Here is a 15,097-nt window from a genome sequence, read left to right as displayed (position 1 = left end):
TTCACCATCTCTACACTTTCTTCCCTCCTGATTGACCGTTTGTCCATGTATAGGGAGGGTCTATAAACCCCAAGTCTTGTAAGGCAAAAAAATTAGTTGTTCTTTCCATTTGTTTAGATGAGTTGTGGGACTTTGAAGCTCTCCCATTTTAGTCTTTAAGCGTCATCAAATCATTCATGTCTCCCATTAAAACCCATGGGGTATTTTTGAGATTAGGAATTTGCCTCATTTTCTCCCAAAACTCGGCTCAGCTCTCTCTACGAGGATGCCCGTAGATGAAGAAAATTTCCCGTATTTGATATGCTGGCTCTTATGAATCTTTCATTGGAATCTTTGATTGACACTTGCAAGTCATTTTTCCAAAATAATAGACCCCCTGTATGCCCTTGAGCCTCAACAAACGCATGATTCTGATAATTTAAGAACTTAGTTAGCTTCTTGTTCCCTTCCGTTGATAATTTGGGTTATGAAAGAAACAAGACATCTGGGTTTTTTTTGTTCTCCAAATGTTTGATGTGGTTATGGGTTTTTGGGCTATTTCCCCCTCTAACATTCCAAGGAAGTATTCTTAGCATGATTAAAACAGAGGTAGAAGACTAGGGAGGTACTTGACCACAATTTCTGTATGCAATGCGCTAATTTCTTGACTTCGACCTTTCATCGAACAATTGATGTCTCCAAGTTGTAGTATGTGCTAGTAGGCACATTGGATCTGAAAGCAGGATAATTTGCATGGCCCTGAATCATGTATCAAAATATAGGTTGGTTGTCGGATTTTCAAGCTGGATGCCGGATTTACAAGCTAGATGCCAAATTTGTAAACTTAGATGCTATTTGTAGGCTAGCCGCCAGAGTTTTCACCTTGTAGGCTGGTTGCCGGAGTTTTCACTTACAGGCTGGTGCCCTTTTGGGAAGGTTTTCACGTAGCCGACATGACATGTTAAGGGGAGGATTGTAAAACAGATTGAATAAGAATTTGTTTCCCAATAGAAGAAAGAGCAAAAGACTTCCGGTTCCCGAGTTTGTTTTCCAAACCTATACTATCTATAAAATTGCGAATGGGGTATATTGGCTTCTGGAATTTTCATTGGACAGAGAATACCCCATTTTAAACTTTGAATGGAAAAAGCATAAATGGCAAATATGTCATTCTCATATTTTCATTTAAAGTTTATTTGGTAAAAGGCATCATCGGAGGGAGTTTCTGCGAGGACAACAAAGGGTTTCATCAAGGGTTTGTTCATTTAGCATTATATGTGATTCTCTCTATGTGTGTCTTTGTTAGAGTTTTCTCATGATCCCATCAGTTTTCAAAAGAGGGTTTGTTCTCTGCGATGGTAGTTTCTTGATGCTCTTACCCTATCAGTTTCCTAAACTTCTACCTATGGCTTTTCTTTTTTTCCTTCGTTATCGTTGCCAAGGTAAGCTCTCTCAGCCCATCGATTTCCTTGACCATTTTCCCCAGTAATGGTTCTTTAAAAGAAAATTCACCTAATTTCACGTGTTATGGTGTCTCGTGTTTCTCCTTCTCCTCTGTCAACAAGGGGTTGGCTAGGTGTTGTGGTGTCTCTTGTGGCACAAGATAATTGCAGGTTGGAACAGGAGAAGAAGCAAACCATTTGATACTCTTCCTTTCTTCTGCATCCTTGAAATCTCCACAGTCCTGGAAAAGAAAAAGAATATGCTCCTTCTAAAAGAGGAAACAGTGGACGACAAGGCCAAACCTCCTTCTTTAGGAAAATTGTTGTATTTTGGATGAAGTGGCTTGAAAAACACCAGTTCAATTACTAATAATTGAAAAAAAAACCGGCTTTGGTTGTATCGCTTCCTATTTATTTGTTGCCCCCTTGTTTTTTAATTTTTTAATTTATTAGGTTTTCTTCTGGTTTTGTGGTTATATTGCAGAGTTAGTCTTGGATTTGGATGGGAATCAGTGATTCTCCATTTTTGTCTAAACCTGCGAACATGTTCAAGAGGTTCTCTTCTAAAGATGTATCTTCACAAAATCAAGTGAAAGCATCTGTGAAGTGCAAGATCCAACAAATTATTGCAGATGAGTACCCAGGCCTAGAGCCAGTTTTGGATGATTTTCTACCAACGAAATCACCTCTCTTTGTTGCCAAATGCCAAAATCGTCTAAATCTAGTTGTGGTGAATCCCCACTATTTTTCGACATTTGTAATGGTCCTTTCGTGCCAACGTTACGGCTTCTTCATCAATATCCTGATATTATGAAAAAGTTACAAGTAGATAGGGGTCCAATTAAATTTGTCCTTTCTAGTGCAAACATAATGTGTCTTGGCCTTACATCTCCTGATGGTGCTTTGGATGTTGGCGTGCCAGAGGAAACTCCCATGGCCATTATGGCTGAAGGAAAGAAACACACACTTGCAATTGGCTTTACAAAAATGTCAATGAAAGACATAAGAGCTATCAACAAAGGAATTGGTGTGGACAACATGCATTATCTCAATGATGGGCTTTGGAAGGTAATTCATGTCAAATATCTCTTGCATGTGTCTTTGTCCATGAGTACTTCCTAGGTCTAAGTATGTTACTTTTAAATGTGTTCACAAGATATTGGAGTAGGATAATTGAAATAATTATGATAATATTTAAGAATCAAAGTTCATTTTAGCTTGATGTATAAAAAAAAGTCTTGGCTTTAGATTTTATGTAATGTTCCATTTATTGGTTGCCCTCTTGGTTTTAGTTTTCTATTAATGAACTTTGTCCAAGTTCTGGTTTTCAAGTAACGTTCCATCTAGAACCTCGAGCATTTTGGATGTGACGCAAAGCAGAAGTTTATTTGAGGTGCCCTAACTTTATGATATTTTGGATGCCAAATGGGGAAGAAGTTTCTTTGAGGTCCTGTGAGAAGAGAATTATTTGGATTATATCTTTGAATATGCATGTTTCAATTGAGTATTTTCTTGGATTTATAGACAAGCTTTTTTTTTTTATTTTTTATCCCATAGTTTTCATTTTAGTCATTTCCTCATCATCCCCATGATCACACAAATTACTAATCTTATAATTTGTTTGATTAGTAATAGAACCAATATAATAGATTACAACTCATCTATACTACTTACAAAAGAGCGAATATCCCTCTTTTTTCTGAAATTTTCACTAGACAGGTTCTACCCCCCTCCTGTCTATGCATATAGAGGGTATTTATGTCATATCCCTTTTGAACCAAAATCTTTCCTCTCTCCCACACTTTCTTCCTCTGTCTCCCATGAATTCCAAACTGTATATTGGATTATAATAGAAATAGAATGCCAACTTTGTGTCTCCCATGAACTCTTCCGTCTTCCCTGTCTTCCATGAATTCTTTCCCTGTTTCCTACAAATTCTTCCCTGTCTCTCACTTGAATTGTAATAGAAACCGAAATGGTGAGCTCGTTGGTCTTGGCTTGCGAAGGTATTCCAATAACTTAAAAAAAGGGAAGCATGATTTTGTCTTTGACAAGAACAACAATTTCCTTTAGGATCTGTTTTATTATTGTTACCCCTATTTTATCCACAAATAAATTATATTGGTTCCACTTATTTCTAATTTTACCAAATTGGTGAAACTTGTTGTAGGTTAGGTTCATGAAACTTGTGAATCAGGTTCTCATATGGGTAAATTGGTGAAACTTGCTGTAGGTTAGGTTCATGAAACTTGTGAATTAGGTTCTCATATGGGATGTTGAGGCTCAACCTAATTGTCATGTTGTATTGCATGACACTGACTTTTATTTGCTTGTTAGTATTAGTTTATTTTTTCAGTTCAGGTTTTTCTGTCACTATGAGACTGACTTTTATTGTTGTATTATTCACTCTATTCTTTTGAATTTTTGTATGTAGTGTACATAAGAATCCATTAATTTGCAGATATTGACAATGCAGAATTTGCACTTGCCATGTGCCCAACAGAGAGCCTTTTGTGCTGTCTGGTGGTATGAAAATTTTGCCTACCGATAGTCGTTGTTAGTGTGGATTTGTAACCTATTGGTGGACTTCTTTGCATGTATACAAATCAATGATTCTTTTATTATTATTACTATTATTATTATTATTATTATTATTATTATTATTATCAATGTTCTAGATTTTATTTTTCACATTTTTTGTTTATTATATGACTACTACACAGTTATGTAGAAAGAAGATTAAGTTATTTTATGGTGCCCATAATGAAATTGCTTTTATTTTTCTACTACAAATTTTCTTTGCATGGTATACAAATCAATGATTTCTTTGTTATCATCGTTATTATCATTGCTCTGGATTTTTTTTTTCATTTTTTCTGTTGTAATATGTGACTAATCATGGTTACTATAATGAAATTGTTTTTCCCCTTTCTACTATTATTTGTCTGAATGTTAATTGTCGCTTTTTATTAATGGCATACTTAGGGGTCATTCGATAATGGTTGAAGTGAACTGAATGCCTTGTTGGTTTGTCTTATGTGTGGATAAAATAATTAATTAATAAATTCTTCAAGCATATTATAGTCAACCCAACTTCAGCTTTAACCATTAATAAGCTCACACCCCCTTAATAACTTATTCACTAAAAGACAAAGCAACAAGCCATTCATTTCAGCTACTTCAGCTGTTATCAAATGGTCCTTAATTTTGTTTGATGTAGAACTTGTGTTCCTATTTTTGTGCTTATTTTCCTTTTCCTGTACACTGCACCTAGGATATGATTAGGCATCGAGGCACTTTTTTATTTTTACTTGAATGACTTGTTTCTAGCTAACATCTTTGGGTTTCAATTGCTTCCTTGTCCTCTATACTACATTACTGAAATTGATCTTTCCCTTTTTTCCTATATTAGCATTGTATCAAATTTTTCTTCAACAATCAATAAACTTCATACCAAGATTGTTATTGTTACTATTATTATTATGACAGGAAAAGATAGGTCAGTTGTTCTCTGGAGTATTCATGATCATATCACTGCTTTAGCAACGGAAACATCCGCAGGTTCTGGGAGCTCAAACATTAAACATGCCTCTAAGGTTGCTGCTATTGATAAATCTGTAGAAAGCCCTGCTGTTGGACCACATGGTATCTATCATGAGCATGTCGATAGTGTTGAAGATATGCAGTTCTATCCATCAAGGTAGCTAGCTTGTTCCTTGTCAATTGAAGTGTGTATGGGTGGAATGTTTTTTTCCCTCGATTCCTCACATTGCTTGCCTTACAAGTTCTTTATTAAATGCATAATGGTTATGCTACAAATTATGAGAGTTCTATTGACATTGAAGGGAAAAGAATACACATAGAACTCTCATACTGGAATAACCAAGACACCAAAACAAAGTCACCATCTTTCCCCATGAAAAAAAAAAAAATAATAAGCTAAAACCTATCCTGACATGGCAGGCCTCCAACACAACCTGCCCACTCACCCTTTCTCTGGTGAAGGAAATATCTAAGGAATACACTGATCTTTTTGCTCATATGAATGGGATTTTTACACTATAGGCCTAAATCTAGCTTCCCTTATAATGTAACAAAGAGTTCAAGGATCCTTTACATCCTGCATCCATTTGCTGATAAGTTGGAAATCTCTTTATACTTCAAGGCAAGGACAGCCTAGGTTATGCTTCAATCTCATTTGTCCAAATAGAGAAATGATTAGACACGAATAGGTACTTGCACATTTCAAGACCAACCTTCAGTTCTTGTTTTTTCTTATCAAGTCATATTTTTAGACATGAATAGGTATGTACTATACCTCCACTTATTCTTGGCAACAAAAACCATACATATCTACAAAGTTGGAATCTGCATTTCTCATCTACATATAAAAGGGCCAAATGATGAATATTCAGATAGTGTTGGAATCTCTTCCATTGTCCAATCTTACTTTAATTCAGCAAAGATTGTCACTGCCTTCTTTGTTTTATATGGCTTAGAGTGATATGATGCCCACATTTTTCTTATTTGATGTACACAATTTTCCAGTGTTGATTGCTATCTTTCAATCATTATTTGGAAGGGGAGTTAGGGAAAATGATTTATCATTTTGTTGACTAATAGAGAAAATGACCACACTTAACTAGGTATTGTGAATGTATGATATATTATTATTATTAGTAAGGCCCATAAATATAGTTTATTATTATTATTATTATTATTATTTGACATTGCTACGTGCAACACACATGCATCCTTTAATAATAATAATAATAATAATAATAATAATAATAATAATGTGTTACTATAATTTAAAACTTCCACGTGCAATGCACGTACACATTTACAACAAGCATTTAAATTTAGTTTTTATCATATTGTTACATTTGTTAATTTTCAATTTCTATCTTAACTATGATGTATCTAAAATTCAAGTAATTAATATGAAGAAAAAAAATTCTCACGCGCAACACATGTGCTTAATTACTAGTTATCTAAAACATAATTAAGAGAAACATGCTTACTTTGAGACCAACAAAGGGAATACCTTGAAATGGACTATTTTGATTCCAATTCCAAACCCCTATTTTCTTGACCCAAATAGACCCTAGTTTAACCATTTTAGCTATAATGACATGGCCCCTTATCCTTCTTAATTACACCCATTATGTAGGCTTAAGAATGTCATAGTGAGATCCATCCATTTTATTTTTGCTAAGGGGGCACCAAGGCTTTAATCATTCCTCAAGGTATATGTATTAAAAGACCAAAAGACACCCATATTTTGACTTTTATAATATTTAATATGGGTTTCTTTGTATTTTCAATAATGATGTGCCCTAATCACTCATAAATGATAGGGTGTCGATTGGGGTATATCACTATTTTAAATAAATTGGTTTATCTTAAATTAATATATATCTATCTATATATCTATATCTATATTAGTATAAAAAGTATGAATAGAATTTTGTGTTTTTGGAAATTTTCTTAACAAAAATATCCCTCTTTTTAAAATATGATCCCTCTTTTAATGTGAGGGCAAAAAATGTAATTTGAACACCATTATAAAGTTCATTCAATTCCCTTTCATTAATTCCCACATTTAAAGTATTAAATGCCATTTTCCCTCATTGATTTATATATTTAAGGCATTTTTATTTTTCATCAGTAAATTCCACTAACTAAAAATACATAACATTTTAAATAGTATAAAACTTTATATTTTTTCAATCAACCCCCCAAAAAAAAACTGTATTTTTTTGTATAGGTGGTCGTAAGGTTCAACCATTTTGAGTCAAATGGGCCAATTCAAGATGTCATAGTTAAACAATAAAAAATCATTCAAAAATAAATAAAACATAAAAATTATAGAAAAATTATGCACATCTATGATAAATAAAAAATATTTTTATTGATAATGGAAAGGAATATAAAATTTAAAACCAACTAGAAATGAAACTATTATCCAATTCTTTATCATTAAGTCCTATATATAAAGTATTAACTCTCATTCTCCCATTAAATTCTATACTTAAGGTATATTTGTTTTTCATCCTTAAATTCTACTAATTAAATCTACAACATTAATTTTAATAGTATAGGAAACACCAATCTACAATTAAAAGTGTGAATGAGAGTGCGAAACTTTTATTTGACTAAATTAAAATACCCCTATTTTTGAATTGGTCAGTCTTTAATTGTGAGGTCATAAAATGTAATTTGAACTAATACATTTCTTTTTATTCAATTCATTTTCATTAAGATAATATTTTGCTTATATTTAGGTTATTAACTCCAATTTTTTCATCGAATTTGATGAAGGGTGATTTGGCACGACCTAGTAAGAAGGGGACACATAGATGCGATCTGCTTGAGGGGTGACAACTCAGCCAAACGAACCCATCTCGCAACATTCGGAGCTCGGATATTCAGCTTCCTCGGCCCAAAAACCACCTTGGCGTAGAGACACCTCGACACCCAATCTAGTTCGGGACTAAAGAACTGAACTACCAGTTCGGAGCTAAAGAGCTAAAACGCCACGCAATCGACTCCAAAGGCCTCCTCACTGGACTCTGAATTTCTCGGATCACGACGAGACTCATTCTAGCTCTGCCTGAGTCGGAGGTAAATGATAAATCTTATCAACACATTGCTCTCCTTAAAAAATAGAACAGATCTTACCCGCACATTCCGGAGATCCCGAAGCTCTTTTGTAAGGCCCACTATTACTCCATTATATAAGGACATGAAACCCCAAGGCAAATGTACGCGTGATTATTTACTCTTTAGCATTCAAGCACTCAAGTATTCAGTTTGTATCCACAGTATAGTATTGACTTAAGCATCAGAGCGACCTCGTTGGTTAGACACCTTAGGTTCTCTGATCTACTATTTTGTAGCTTGGTCCAACTCGCCATGCAACTGGAGTTTGGATCGTCTTCCAGGTAGGAGTATTTAGATCGCGCACCATCAATTGGCGTTGTCTGTGGGAAACGATCGAAAGGTCATCCCAACTTTAGTTGTAATTTTATTTTTTAATTTATCCCAATGGATTCTTCTAGCAACACCGGAAAAAGTATCAAGATGAACATTATCGGGGGCAAGATCAGCAATCAGCCTTCCCCCAAGGTCCTACAGTATGCATTGGCTAATTTACTATTCCTTTTACAGTTTCAGGAGTCCCGTCACTGTTCGTATCGAAGGGCACTACGCAAGTGAGTGTTTCGCTTCCCATAGTGGGTGCGACTTTCTTCGAGCCATTTGTGGTCCCTCTTGGAATCGGGCACTCCTAATTCTATGACCTCATTCAGTGCGTTCGGGCAATATAAATCCAGATGTAACATGTCCAACAGTTTCAACAGTATCAACAATACTATCTGTACCAGCAGTTCCCACCACTACAGCCGAACCAACAGCTGATTCCACCTTGGCACCTAGGGTTGCGTCAGGGCCAGAACCCGAATCGGCCTAGAACCAGCCAGAACGTCAACCAATCCCCCATCGGGGTGAGGGTAACTCACAAGTGTTGGTTCCTCCCAATGGTCAGGTTTTGCCTCCAGTCTCGCAAGGAAATTTTAGAAATAGGCCCGGGGATAGTCAACTCAACAGGGCCAATCCACCTCGGCACTCCCAGTAGGAAAATAATGGCTCGTGAGATAATAACTAGCCCAGAGTTCGACGTGCGAAATTGAAGGACCCTCCGTTCCTCACGATAGTCAATGCGAACCTTACAACCAAGAGAACCTGGTAAGAAGGAACTAGGATTTACCTTGCGATAATGTCCATAGTGATGCCGAAATACCAAACCAGATCGAAATCAGTAGTACCAACGCCGAATCGATGAAGAAATAGTTGCGACGGCGTCGCAAGACACGTTGCTCCTCTGCCAGAAATAGTCCACCGACGAAGCTAGGCCAGTAAGTGGAGCAAGCCAAAGAAAAGGAAGAAGTGAGCTCGGTGACTACGAAGACTGCGTCTTCATTATTTTGCTAGTCATCTCCTTTGTCTCCCAAACTCTTGGCAACTTCGATGCCGAAAAGATTTCAATGTGCCCCCGTTAGACAAGTATGATGGGTCGTTTGACCCCAACGATCATGTGGGTTCCTTCCGGTCTCAGATGCACTTAGTTGGGGTTGACGAGTCCTGCATGTGTGTGGCATTCTCCACTACGTTTAGGGGGTAGTTTGAACTTGGTATTTGAATCTTGTGCCGGGCTCCATTAAAAGCTGGTCCCAATTTGCCGACTTGTTTACTGCGCACTTCATTATCAGCAAGAGGTGCCCGAAGTCGGAAGAAAGCCTTCTGAACATGGTTTAAAGGGAAGGAGAATCGAACAGAAGCTATATAAAGCACTTAAACGATATTTGCTTGCAGATATCGGATCTCGATCCAGCGGTGCGACTCATTGCGGCAAAGAAAGGAATCACCTATAAAGAGTTCAAATAGCACATGGTAGCCAACAAATCAAAAGATATCACCGAGTTCTTCAAGTTGGCAGATCAGTTCATTGGTACCGAGGACGAGATCAACCAAAAGATTGACATCCACCATCGGAAAAGAGGAAGAAAGAGAATGAAGGAACGAGCAATTGTGGGTAGAAAAGAAAGAAAAGCAAGTCCCTGAGCAGGGGAAGAAGCAAGTCAAGAAGTCGGTCCCCCTCGTACACCACAAGCCAGGTCGGCGGTCTAGGACCCCACCCGTGGAGAGAACGAGCTATACTCCTTTGAATGCTAAGCCAAGAGAAATCTTAATAGCTATTAAAGATTCCTCCTTTGTCAAATGACCTTCTAGGTTAAGGGGAGACCCGACAACAAGAAACCCAAATGTCTATTGCTATTTTCACCGAGATCATGGACACAACATGAAGAATTGCAGGAATCTTCGCGATAAGATCGAGGAACTTATGCGCCGCGGGTACCTAAAGAGTTACATATTGCGAGAAGAGAGGGGGCAAGCAGACCAACAGGGGGATTAGAGGAGGAATGGCCTTGAGGTCAACAGGCAGAATGAGCAACCATCACGACAGTTGCTAGAGGAAAGACCAGTCCGCGAGGTAATTAACATGATCCTCGGTAGGTCCATCATTGTTGGATGTACATCGATAGCTGGGAGGACTTCGGTCCGCGAATTGGAGGACGAAGGTGAAAACCCGCCAAAGCGACCTCAACTCGAAGAATCGATCTACTGTTAGACAGTTGTATGCCCTTAGCTCTAATAAGTTTGATGTACTTATGACATTTATTGTAAATGAATAAAGTATATATTTGATTCATGTTTTCTGGTGTGTTTTTGTGTAATACCCTTAAACTTGATACTTAATGAGACTCGTGTTAGTTTAGAATGTTCACGGCCGTTGGATAAGTCTGGGGAGATTTATCCTGATAAGGCTGACACTGGTGTACTGCCAAGTGTTGGGGTGGCCTGTCTCAGCTGTCACTGTGAGACCCTAAGCACATACAGTGTAGATGTTTACTTGAAACCCTGAACCAGACCAGATTTTCAGTATTGCTTTGGACCTTGGTGATTAGTGGGCAAAACTGGAAAGTTACACCTGACTCTTGGACTCGATTATGATACTGCATTAGGTGTCGGATTGGGCTGTCTTTGATATGCCAATCAGTGAGATTTTTAGAGGGGGTCAAAACGTGAATATGTTAGGACAGTCTGAGAATTCATTTGAGTGGGTGATCATAGTGACAGGATCAACCCCTTTGTCGGAAAAAGGTAATGATCGGGGATGCACTTTCTCTGATGGAAACCAAGACTGCCGACAGCCGATTTCAATCGTTGAAATTTGTTTTGTAAAATGTATTTTATACGGTTTCAAAACGTATGCAAAAGTGTTTTAATTCTTGGGATCCATGTGAGTAGAGAGTGCAACACTGTTCCTTGTAGCCGAGGAAGAGATCCTCTCTTGTCGGGCAGTGTATGATCATTATGAGTTGAGAGGTTATGTGTAAGACCATTGAGGGTAATATCTAATGGACTAATCTTGCATCTACCCACAGTCCTTGAGTGTTACAAGGTGGCTTGGCCTAGGGACCACTTAGTGTAAGTGTTGAGCCCATAGAATCCATGTGATGGACTCAGGTGGTTCATTGGGTTTTCTAGTGAATTCGGTTAGGCATTGTAACAAAGGCTGGGCCGAACCCTTGTGGCTGATGTGTAGATCAATGCTTAGGTCCCACGCCATACGAGGAAGCCCAATTGGACAGCAGTTTGGAAGGCTAAATGATCACATATACTTATTGGGCCTAAAACTCATTTCGAACTAGGCTGATTTGATTAGTTAAAGAAACGGGCGAATCTGAGATTAGATTAGCAGATAGGATAGGGTAAAACCCTATCCATTTAGAGAGTCCAGATCTGAATACAGATTCAGATCTGGAAACCTCCTGATAAGATTAGGAGATGGCTGATCTAATCTGTAGATAAGATAAATGTTTATCCTTATCACTTAAAGGGAATTCACATCCAAATATGATTTGGATCAACAACTCCTAATGAGATTAGGAGTTGATCCCTTTAAGGTTATAAAAGGAGAAAGGGGGCAACAACTTTTAGAAGATCATCACATTCAATTCAGAGAGAGAACATAGCACCCAGTGAAACTGAGCTATTTTCTCATTGCCGCCTCCTTGCCGCCGCCATAACTGCCAGTTCGATCTCCTCTTCCAAGTAGGAATGATCAAGTTTGAATCTTGATATCAACCTTTGGAGAAAGGCTGATATGAAGTTGTGCTCACAACCTCTAGCGAATTCTTGTGAAGGGTTCGGTTCGTTGGACGAACATTTTTTATTCTGCTCCATTCTACACTGCGCCATATTCAGTGGGAGTAGTTTTTGGTTCATTCCTTGGGTGTGTACATATCCATTGGGAGATATTGTTTCTCTGTATCAGTTATATCATTGTCTTGTTTCTGGTTTGATTTATGGTTCAAGATTGATCATTGAAAATGCAGATTTTCTAAAACAGGGAATGTGATTTCCAGATAAGGGGAGAGGAAATTTTTGAAATTTCGCCCAACCTACCTGCAGGGTTCGGCCGTCCATATGATGGATCTCTAATCCCTTCATCTACTTCACTGAGGACGATGCGCGCGGGATCCAGTACCCTCACTATGATGTTTTAGTGGTGAAGATAAGGATTAACGAATTCGAGGTAAAACGCATCTTAATGGACTCAGGCAGCTCAACAGACATACTCTTCAAGGAGACCTTTGACAATTTATGGTTATAGTAGAGCGACTTAAAACTGGTAGATACGTCTCTGATAGGGTTCAGCGGCGAGGAGGTCAGACCTCTTGGTCGAATCCCACTCCCCGTGGAAGTCGGCACGTGGCCAAACATTGTGCAATTTGAGTACACGTTCCTGGTAGTCACGACTCCCTCCCCCTACAACGCAATAGTAGGTCAGCCTATCACGCATGGTTTACGTGCGATAGTATCCACTTACTACTTAGCGATAAAATTCCTAATTGATTACGGAGTGGGAGTCGTGCGAGGTGACCAGCTCGAATCTTGCAAATGCTATGTGGTTGCCTTAAAAGGAAAAACAAAGCTGGTAGAGGATGTCGAGCTCGAGCGACCGATGGAATACCAACGAACGTGCTGCCCCGAAAGAAGAAACAATCCACATACTAGTCTCTATTGTCAAACCAGCCAAAACTCATTAGATCAGTGTCTCGATCAGCAAACAATTTCAAACCCAGCTATCAGGCCAGTAAGACAAAAGAAACACAACCTTGCTCCGGAATGTTGGAGGACAGTTGATGAAGAAGTCGGGAATCTCCTCGTGGCAGACTTCATCAGAGAAGTCCATTACCCGAGCTGGGTGGCTAACCCAGTTCTGGTGAAAAAAGCCAATGGCAAATGGTGCATGTGTGTCGACTACATGAACTTGAACAGAGCCTGTTCGAGAGACTGCTTTCCGTTGCTCAAGATTGATCGATTAGTGGATGCGACCTCAGGGCATGAGTTGCTGAGCTTTCTGGACGCCTATTCCAGTTACAATCAGATTAGGATGGATCCCGCTGACGAAGACAAGATCGCATTCATAACTAAGCTCGGGTTATATTGTTTCAAGGTCATGCCCTTCGGATTGAAAAATGCTGAGGCAACATTCCAGCGCCTTGTAAATAAAATTTTTGAGCCGTTAATCGGTAATAAAGTAGAATGTTATGTTGACATGGTCGTGAAGACCCAGTTTTCAAATTCTTTGTTGAATGACTTAAAAGATGTTTTTCAAATTTTACGAAGATATAACATGAAATTAAATCTGAATAAATGCATATTCGGAGTCACTTCGGGTAAATTTCTACGCTATTTAGTCAATCGACGTGGCATCGATATGAGACCACCTCGGAAAATAAAAGAGGTCCAGAGGCTGATTGGCCAAATAGCTGCCCTGAGCCGCTTCATGTCTAAATCGGTAGATTGGTGCCTACCCTTTTTTAAAGCTATACAAAGAGCAAGGATTTCGTGTGGACTGAAGAGTGTCAGCTTGCTTTTGACGAGTTGAAAAGGTACTTAGGTACTGCCCCAATTTTAACTCGATCCGAAGAAGGGGACGTGTTAAAACTATACCTCTTTACGAGCGATGAAGTGGTTAGTTCAATACTGATCAAAGAAGTAGGTTGGGTTCAACGACCCATATACTATGTTAGTAAAATTTTGCAAGATGCAGAAACTAGATATCCGGAAATCGAGAAACTAACATACGCACTGATCATAGCAGCCTGAAAACTTCGCCCATACTTCTAGGACCATACTATTGTTGTTCTCACCAACAAATCCCTGAGGTATATTTTGCTCAAGCCTGAGGTGTTTGGAAGATTAACGAAGTGGTCCATCGAGCTGAGTGAATACGATATTCGGTATGAGCCTCGACTAGCAATCAAAGCCCAGGTTTTGGCAGATTTCGTAGCAGAGTGCACGTTCAACGCAACGACCCCCGAGTTGACCGAGCTTGCTCACACGACGGGATCCTCAACTAGTGCGGTGCCAGCCCCAGCTAGAGTGGAATCGACCTGGGACGAGGAGCCCTAGATCCTCCTTGTCGATGGCTCGTCCAACTAGTAGGGAAGCAGCACAGGACTGATACTGTACGACCCAAGCGAGGTGAAGCTGGAGTATATTTTCTGGTTTAGATTCGAGGCATCAAACAACGAGGTAGAATATGAAGCGCTGATTGTTGGGCTAACCTTAGCAAGGGAAATGAAAGCAAAGCACCTCATCGTGAGCAACGACTCACAACTAGTGGTCAACCAAGTCACTGGTGAGTACGAAGCCTGTGACCCAACTATGGCAGCTTACTTGGCCAAAGTCAAAAAGATCCTGCACAGCTTCGTCTCCTGCTTTATCAAACAAATTCCAATGTCTGAGAATGCTGAGGTCGATGCCTTGTCACGTCTAGCAAGCACGAGCAGCAACACTATGCGAAATGTGTACATAGAGGACTTACCTCGCCCCAACACTTTTGGGGGGGGGGGGGGCAGAAGAGGTCGCTCCTGTGTCACAAGAGGAACCGAGCTGGATCGACCCACTCGCGAATTATCTACTCCTCGGGACCCTACCTGTAGAACGTAATGCAGGTCAAAGGGTAGAGCGCCACCCATCCAAGTACGTCCTCATAGACGGATAGTTGTACCGAAAATCCTTCATGCTCCCTTACT

The 15,097-nt window shown here is 39.0% G+C and overlaps 1 pseudogene across 1 annotated transcript; it reads left to right on the top strand.

The window, feature by feature from the left end:
• On the top strand, positions 1–8,291 carry LOC104612560 (uncharacterized; annotated as a pseudogene). The gene is made up of 4 exons (XR_016080209.1): positions 1–1,421; positions 1,545–2,489; positions 4,911–5,121; positions 7,746–8,291. The product of XR_016080209.1 is annotated as an uncharacterized LOC104612560 (transcript).
• The last annotated feature ends 6,806 nt before the right edge of the window (positions 8,292–15,097 follow it).

This window comes from Nelumbo nucifera, chromosome 1 (assembly GCF_055504915.1).
Source record: "Nelumbo nucifera cultivar China Antique chromosome 1, China Antique-T2T, whole genome shotgun sequence".
In the NCBI taxonomy this organism is placed as follows: domain Eukaryota; kingdom Viridiplantae; phylum Streptophyta; class Magnoliopsida; order Proteales; family Nelumbonaceae; genus Nelumbo; species Nelumbo nucifera.
This window is presented reverse-complemented; position numbering and strand designations above follow the sequence as displayed.